Source organism: Capra hircus, chromosome 29 (assembly GCF_001704415.2).
Source record: "Capra hircus breed San Clemente chromosome 29, ASM170441v1, whole genome shotgun sequence".
Classification (NCBI taxonomy): Eukaryota; Metazoa; Chordata; class Mammalia; order Artiodactyla; family Bovidae; genus Capra; species Capra hircus.
In genome coordinates this window covers 3,718,605-3,727,657 of record NC_030836.1, presented here as the reverse complement: position 1 = coordinate 3,727,657, position 9,053 = coordinate 3,718,605, and the positions used below count along the sequence as shown (strand labels likewise).

The following is a 9,053-nucleotide window of genomic DNA, read 5'->3' as shown; positions in this document are numbered from 1 at the left end:
GCAGAGACATCATTTTGCCAACCAAAGTCTATATAGTCAAAGCTATGGTTTCTCCAGTAATCATGTACAAATGAGAGTTGAACCATAAAGAAGGCTAGGTGCCAAAGAATTGATGCTTTTGAACTGTGGTGTTGGAGAAGGCTCTTGAGAGCTCCTTGGGCAGCAAGGAGATCAAACCAGTCACTCCCAAAGAAATCAACTCTGAATATTCATTGGAAGGACTAATGATGAAGCTGAAGCTCCAACACTTTGGCTACCTAATGCAATGAGGTGACTCACTGGAAATGACTCTGATGCTGGCAAAGGTTGAGGGCAAGAGAAGAAGGAGGCAACAGAGGATGAGATGATTGGATGACATCACTGACTCGATGAACATGAGTTTGAGCAAACTCAGGGAGATAGTGAAGGATAGGGAATCCTGGTGAACTGCAGTTCCTGGGGTTCCTAAGAGCTAGACACGACTTACCAACTGAACCACAATAAATGACAAGCCAAGATTGCCTGTGGTCCATTTTTCCTTTTCAGAAAGGTCGTCCATGTGCCTATCAAAATGAGAGTAACTCAATTTTAGAATACTTTGAGGATTTTTTTTCCTGAGACCAGTTGAGTCTGAATGACTGTTTTAGATAGGGTACAGGCAGGAAACAGAAAACAAGCATATTTCAAAGAGTTTTTATATGATCTATGATTTTATCTATCTGTATAATTCTTATTTATTATTTATTTCACTATTCCAACTAGGTCTAGTAGTGATCACAATAACAGTTCCTTATATAAATGAAAATCCTTCAGTGTTTTCACATTAGGCATGATTCTAGGTTTGGGGATAAGACATTGTGTGTGTGTATATATATATATATATATATATATATATATCACTGATATACTGTAATCTTAAGAAATTTACCCATTCATTTACACTGAGATATATATTTAGTGGTATATTTTATTAAATTGAATACTCTATGTATTTGCTTGATTTTAACAGTTTTGTTTAAAGTATATGTATTTATTTCTCTGACTTTTGCATTGAGAAGTAATGTAAAAGTCATTAGGGCATCTCTGGTGGCTCAGACAGTGAAGAGTCTGCCTTTAATGCAGGAGGCCTGAGTTCGATCCCTGGGTCAGGAAGATCCCCTGGAGAAGGGAATGGCAACCCACTCCAGTTTTCTTGCCTGGGAAGAGCCATGGACAGAGGAGCCTGGCAGGCTACAGACTATGTGTTCACAAAAAGTTGGACATGACTGAATGACTAATTTTTTTTTCCACATGATTATACTATATACCATAAACTGACTGTTACATTATTCTTATTTTCCAAGAATAGTGTAGATTTATATGTGCCATCTTCTCTGACTAAATACTAAACTGGCACATTTTTTAAGTTTGAGTTTGTGTTTGTGTTTGCCTCCTTATTCACTAGTTAATTGATTTCAAGGGTTTTGATTTATTATGAATTTATACTTTTACTACATCTTTGATCCATAGATTTATACTTTGGAAATTAAAAAAAAATAAGAAATGGAAATTTAAGTTGTCATAGCTAGATTATTATTTTATTTTATATGTTTCAAAGAAGAATTAATAAACTCTTTCCACCAGTTGTAACTCAGTTCATACTCTCCTACACTCTCCTAATATATAATTTTAGCCACTACCATAGTCTTTAGAAAAGGTACTAAAGAAAAGATTCAAATATATCTTTATAATTTTGTGTAATAGATCTATGATTCCAAAAAAAGTACTATATAGGCAAATATATAAATTGAATATGTTTCAATGAATTATATACACATGCTTTTATATACTGGCTTGTGTGCATGTCTTCTGTTGACTTGCACACTCTTCTGCAAAAACTGTGGTTTTATTTCCCTTTTTATTTGCCATAATCTTTTTTATGTACATCCATATTATGTTATGTTGTACATAAAATTTCACTAAAACTGCATTTTACTTTTTTATGTTGGCCTCCATTATCAAATGTTCCTTTTATTTCTATATATCTTTTTTTTTTTTTGCCTTAAATTAAACCTCAAATTTGAATGAACATTTTACAGGGAGATTTTTAGAGATGATTTTTATGCATTTTCTGTTGTATAACACCATTTTTGAGTATCATATTTTCTCCCTACCCCACAGATAACTTCTCAAGAGACACTTAAGATCCATATTCCTTTTCTGTTTACTTTAGTGTGTCCTGTTTCTTTGGAATATGTAACAATAATGATACATTATAAGATGAGGATACGTAGGATTCAGATTGTTTATTTCAAATTCATCTCTCCCAAGATTGTGTAAATTTTAAGACAGCAAGAACTCTGTTTACTCTGTTCAGAAGGCAGATGTTGTCTCTAGCTCTGTGTCTGACACATAATTGATATTTAATAAATATAACATGAATGAAGTGAGACCAGAATTGTTTTTTAAAGCTAGATAACTTTTAGCATTTAATCCTTCAGTAGGCTATTGTGATGTAAATTTGGTATTTAATTCCTTAGTTTAGCATCTAGAATATCATACCTTCTACTCATTATTGAATAAGGTCTGAATCATCTTCATTGTATGGACTCTAAGGCTTTTACATAGTCTGGCCCTGACATGCTACTTCATGTCATATGTTTCTACTTTCCTCCTCTACCTCTAGGCATTAATTACCTACCACCTCCAGTTCATTAAATATTCCATTCTCCCTCTAAACATAGAATATTTGCATATACTTTGTCTTCTGCAAGTAAGCAATCGTAATTGCTCAGTCACTAAGCCATGCCTGACACTTTACAACCCCATGAACCTCTGTTCATGGAAATTTCCAGGCAAGAATACTGGAGTGGGTTGCCATTTCCTCCTCCAGGGGATCTTTTGGAACCAGGGATACAAACTTTATTCTCCAACCCATGTCTCCCATATCTTCTGCACTGCATGCAACTTTTTGCTCCAGGGAAGTCCCAGGATCCTCTGTCCATGGAATTCTTCAGGCAAGAATACTGGAATGGGTTGCCATTTCCTTCTCCAGAGGATCTTCCCCACCCAAAGATCAAACCCGTGTCTTTTGTGTCTCCTACATTGGCAAGCAGGTTCTTTACCACTAGTGCCACCAGCCAAGCCCAAACTCCTCTTTATAGTTGTCTGTTGTTGTTCAGTCACTCAGTCAATACAACTCTTTGAGACCCCATTTACTGCAGCCTGCCAAGCTTCCCTGTCCATCACCATCTCCTGGAGCTTGCTCAAATTCATTTCCATTGAGTCATTGATACCATCCAACTATCTCATCCTCCTCTATTGTCCCCTTCTCCTCCCGCTTTCAATCTTTCCTAGCATCAATCTTTTCCAGTGAGTCTGCTCTTCGCATCAGGTGACCGAAGTATTGGAGCTTCACTGTCAGCATCAATCTTTCCAGTGAATATTCAGAGTTGATTTCCTTTAAGATTGACTGGTTTGATCTTCTTGTTGTCCAAGGGAGTCTCAGGAGTCTTCTCCAACACCACAATTTGGAAGCATCAAATTCTTTGGTGCTCAGTCATCTTTATGGTCCAACTATCACATCCATACATGACTACTGGAAAAACCATAGCTTTGACTAGGCAGACCTGAAAGAGTCATTTCCTAGGCAGGTTGATAAGAAGTCTAGGGGTCCCTAAGGAGGGGTCTGGAATTCTCAAGGAGGAAGAAAGGACAAAATTTTTTCCCTCTAAATTCCTTAGGATTATATAACAATAATGTATCCTACCTGAGGACAGTCTCTGGATTAAACCTTCTGGCTAATCCTGTTATTTTAAAATGTAAATTATGGGAGTAGGTCTAGTGAGGTCTTTACAACCTCCAGACATTCTTTTGATTCATTGGAGAGTATATAACTCCACTGGTAACACTAGCAAGGGGTTACTCTTTCTGCCCTCTTCTGATGCCTATGTCTGAAGCTTTCTCTATCTCCTTTAATAAAACTTTATTACACAAAAGCTCTGAGTGATCAACCCTCGTCTCTGGCCCCGGATTGAATTCTCCTCCGGGAGGGCAAGAATCCCAGTGTCTTTTCGTGGTTCACCAACAACCTCTCAGATTTTTGTTGGCAAAGTAACGTCTCTGCTTTTTAATTCGCTGTCTAGGTTTGTCATAGTTTTCCTTCCAAGGAGCAAACGTCTTTTAATTTTATGGCTGCAGTCACCATCTGCCGCGATTTTGGAGCTGAGAAAAATAAAGTCTGTCACTGTTTCCACTTTTTCCCCATCTATTTGCCATGAAGTGATGGGAGCAGATGCCATGATCTTTGTTTTTGGAAAGTTGAGTTTTAGGCCAACTTTTTCATTCTCCTCTTTCACCTTCATCAAGAGGCTCTTCAGTTCCTCTCTGCTTTCTGCCATAAAGGTGGTGTCTTTTGTGTATCTGAACTGAAATTTAACTTCCTCAGGGACTTGTTTCCTGATAATTCATGTTAGGTCTTGTTTCTCTGTTACGGTAGTAATCCATCAACATACTTATTTTAGATTGCAATGTTGTGTCCAAAGTCCGAGTCCCCAAAACTGAGAGAATAAGACGTCCACAGCAATGCAAAAGCATTGAAGGGGTTTTATTTCTAGCTCGAGCTAGGGCTCCCGCCACATCCAACACAGTGGAGTGGAGCAAGGAGCCCCGAGCCCAGATTTACAGCAGTATTTACAGGTTTTAGAACAGAGAGTTGGCAAGGGCTGATTGGTTGCAGGAGTTTCCTAGTATTTACTAATTGGCTAATCTTTATTGGCTGCAGGGGTTTCCTGGTATTTACTAATTGGCTATTGGCTGCAGGGGGATGTCTTTTACGTCCTGATAAAAACAAACCAGGTTACGTGAAGTATGCTGACAAGTCCTGGCATCTGCGGGGATGACCTCACTAGGCAATGACTCAGCCTTTCCCGTGAGTCCTACCTTAGTCCCTGAAGCCTATCATGGTGTTTGTTAGGTCCCAACATTCCCCCCTGTCATTTGATCATGGAGAGAAATCCTCCTCTTCATTCTGAGACATTGCCTGATATTGTTGTCTCAGCATAATCACTTGAACTCTACTGATATGTTCTTTTTACAAAGGTTCAAGGTCAAAGAATAAATCTGGCCACCAAGTATCGGGGGGATTCCAGTAGTCCAATTGAGTACCTCATGGGTTAGTCCATTATGAAGCATCCAGGTGATCTTTGCAGGTTGATGTGGGTTAGCACCAGCAGTTCCGGAGTGGAGAAAGAGGGCCACCAACAGGGGAGTCAGGGGGATTTGTCTGGGGCCAGCTGGCGGACAAGCTTCATTTTTAAGGGGTTGGTGGGATGCAGCGTTGCCTTCCATTCTTTTTGGGCCTTTTCTTGTTCCTCTGGGGTGACACGACACACGTGGTTGCAGTGCACCCAGGGTCCAATTCCGTCCACCTTTAGGGCAGTGGGGGTGGTAAGGAGAACGACATAGGGGCCCTTCCATCTTGGCTCTAAGGTTTTTGACTGGTGTCTCTTAACCCAGACCCAATCTCCTGGGCCCATATCATGGGACAGGATTGTTCCTTTACTCTGGCCCTCATGAACTTCTCGTATCAGTGACCAGATATGTTTATGCACTTTACTTAAAGCCAGCATCTCTTGTTGGAACGTGCATAGTGAGAGAGATGGTTTAGTCTTTCCCTCCAACACTGAACAAATGGGGGGTGGACTTCCATATACAATTTCAAAGGGAGTCAAACCTAGTTTATAGGGGGTATTGCGTGCCCGAAAAAGCGCAAAGGGAAGGAGGGTTACCCAGTCCGCGCCAGTCTCTATTGCCAGCTTTGTTAAAGTTTCTTTTAGGGTCTGATTCATTCTTTCTACTTGTCCTGAGCTCTGTGGACTGTACTTGCAATGTAGCTTCCATCTGGTCCTCAGGTCTGAGACCAGTCCTTTAACAATTTTGCTCACAAATGCAGGTCCATTATCAGAGCCAATAGATGCCGGCAGCCCAAACCTAGGTGTTATCTCTTCTAGGAGCTTCTTAGCCACTATTATTGCTGTCTCCTTTTTAGTGGGGTAAGCTTCTATCCACACAGAAAATGTATCAACCAAAACTAACAGGTAATGATAGCCATACTTGCCTGGCCTTACCTCTGTAAAATCTATCTCCCAATGCTGTCCCGGCCTTTCCCCCTGGTATCTTACACCCATGTGCTGTCCTTTTCCCAGTCTCATCATCTGACCGGCCTTGCAGGTGCGGACTATGTCCTGTATGGTTTTCTTTTGTCGGCGAAACCGCAGCTGCACTGCTTGTAGAAGCGTCAAAGTCTTTTTCTCTCCCAAATGGGTGGTTTGATGTAAATGGGTACAGAGATGTCTGCCCAGGTCAGCAGGAAGCAACAAGTTGTCATCCTGGTCCCAATACCATCCGTCCTTGCCCACAGGGTAGTTGGTGTTATTCTGCATCCAGATTAAATCGGAGGGGGAGTATATGGGTCTTGGGGGGAGAGTCCCCATCCCCGGCGGTGGTAATCCTACAGCCAGCACATGAGCTTGGCAGTATCCAGCGGCCACCTCATGGGCTGCTGCATCAGCAGCATGGTTGCCTCAGGCCCTGGCATCTTCTCCTTTCTGGTGTCCTGGGACATGTACTATGGATACTGCCCAGGGCAAGTGGACCGCTGCCAAGAGTCTGCGTATTTCAGGTAGGTTCTTAATCTCTTTTCCCTCTGCTGTCAAGAACCCCCATTCTTTATATATAGGGCCTTGAATATGCACGTTGCCGAATGCATACCGGCTGTCAGTGTAAATGGTGATCTTTTTTCCTTTCGCCCTCTCTAGTGCTTGTGTCACAGATGCTTTTTGGGCGGATGTTCCAGGGGGCAAAGCCTCGGCCCAGACGACCCTCCCAGTGTCATCTACTATGGCTGCCCCCACTTTTCTCGCCCATACTTTATATAACTGCTCCCATCTGTGAACCATATCAGCTCACTGGACTTTAATGGTATGTCGCTGAGGTCTCTTCATATGGTGGTTACCTCAGCCAATACTTCAACACAGTCATGGAGAGGCCCATCCTCCTCCGGGATGGGCAAGAGAGTAGCAGGATTTAGAAAACAAGGTGTCTGAAAGTGTATCAGGGGAGCATCTAACAGCAGGGCTTGGTAATGGGTTAAGTGAGTGTTAGAAATCCACTTACCTGGTGGCTGTTTGAGGATCCCCTCTATGGCATGGGGAGTGTAGACCAGGAGGCACTGTCCATAAGTCAACTCGTCAGTGTGATGGACAAGGAGAGCAGTGGCCATGATGATATGGAGACAGGGCGGCCATCCAGCAGCTACCGGGTCCAGCCATTTAGAGAGGTATGCCACAGGCTGCCTCCAAGGTCCTCATTGCTGTGTCAGGACTCCCTTTCCCACTCCCTGCTTTTCACAAACAGTTGAAATGGCTTAGCTGGGTCAGGGAGAGCTAGGGCCGGGGCTTCTAGCAATGCCCACCGGAGCTGCTGAAATGCCCGCCTCCTTGGCTCAGTCCAAGTCCAGTTCTTATTTTCTCTACATCCTTCATATAGAGGCCGGGCCTTTTCAGCAAACCCCAGGATCCATAGCCTGCAGTACCCAACAGTCCCTAAGAACTCCCTCACTTGCCGAGGAGTCGTTGGCTCGGGAATCTGTAAAATAGTCTCTTTCATAGCCTTAGTCAACCGTCTTTGCCTCTGTTTTATTTTGTACCCTAAGTAAATGACTTCCTGTTTAGCAATTTGGACCTTCTTTGCACTCGCCCGGTACCCCAATGTCCCCAAAGTCTAAAGGAGGTCGCCTGTGGCCTCGAGGCATACCTCCTTGGTAGTAGCAGCCAGCATGAGGTCATCCACATGTTGCAATAGGACGACGTCGGGGTGGCTAGTCCGGTACTCACAGAGGTCCTGGCCTGGAGCCTCGTTGAACAACGTCGGCGAGTTTTTAAATCCCTGTGGAAGGCGAGTCCAGGTCAGCTGTCCTAAGTTTGACTGTCTTCATCAGTCCATTCGAATGCGAAGATCTCTTGGCTCTGGGGGGCCAGAGGCAAACTGAAAAAGGCATCTTTTAAGTCCAAGATTGTATACCAAATGTAGTCTGGTGGCAAGCCGCTCAGGAGGGTGTATGGGTTAGGGACAGTGGATGAATGTCACTCACCCATTTGTTGACTTCATGAATATCTTGGACAGGTCTAAAATCCATTCCCCCGGGCTTTTTCACAGGCAGCAGGGGAGTATTCCATGGGGACCAGCACTTTTTAAGAATCCCTACCTTCGGGAGGCGCTGTATGTGTGGCATGATTCCTTGCCAGGCCTCCTGACTCAGGGGGTACTGCTTTATCTTCACAGGGGTAGCATGTGCTTTTAATTCAACAATGTTGGGAGGTCTTTGTTTTGCCAGTCTTACTCCTGCCGTCTCAGCCCAGGCCAGAGGGTATTTTTGGATCCATTGTAGCATAGCCGGGTCCACAGCTGCACGGGGTTTTGGTGAATATAGTCTGTATTCATCTCTCAGTGCCAGGGATAAAACATGAATTTGTTGTCCAAGTCCCTCTGTGGCTGATATCCCTCCAGAGTCAAAGTGAATTTGCACACTGACTTTGGACAATAGGTCTCTTCCTAATAAAGGGGCCGGACATTCCGGGATCACCAGAAATGAGTGGGACACCCATTGGGTTCCCAAGTCCACTTTTCGTTTAGTAGTCCAGTAATATCTTTTTGTCCCAGTGGCTCCCTGGATCAAGCTAGTCTTCTTGGACATCGGCCCGAATTTTTGATTGAGGACCGAGTATTGGGCTCCCATATCCACCATGAAGCCGACAAGTTTCCCCTCCACATTAATAGTTACCCAGGACTCAGGGAGAGGTGCCGCGCCGTGACCCCCCCCAATCACTATCTTCTCCTGCATATAAAATGTGGGTACCTGAGGGAGACTCTTCTTTTCTTACAGTCCTTTTTTTCAGGTTTCTCTTGGGGCACTCATTTTTCCAGTGCCCTTGCTCTTTGCAATAGGCGCATTGGTCTCTCTTTAGGGTCGGTCTAGCTGGTTTCTCCCTTCCTTTCAGCTGGGTGTCTTGAGTCTTCTGGGAATCAGGTCCCAG

General features: G+C 43.3%; 1 pseudogene; it reads right to left on the bottom strand.

Annotated features, from left to right (window-relative positions):
* Positions 7,741 to 8,764, bottom strand: LOC108634187 (annotated as a pseudogene).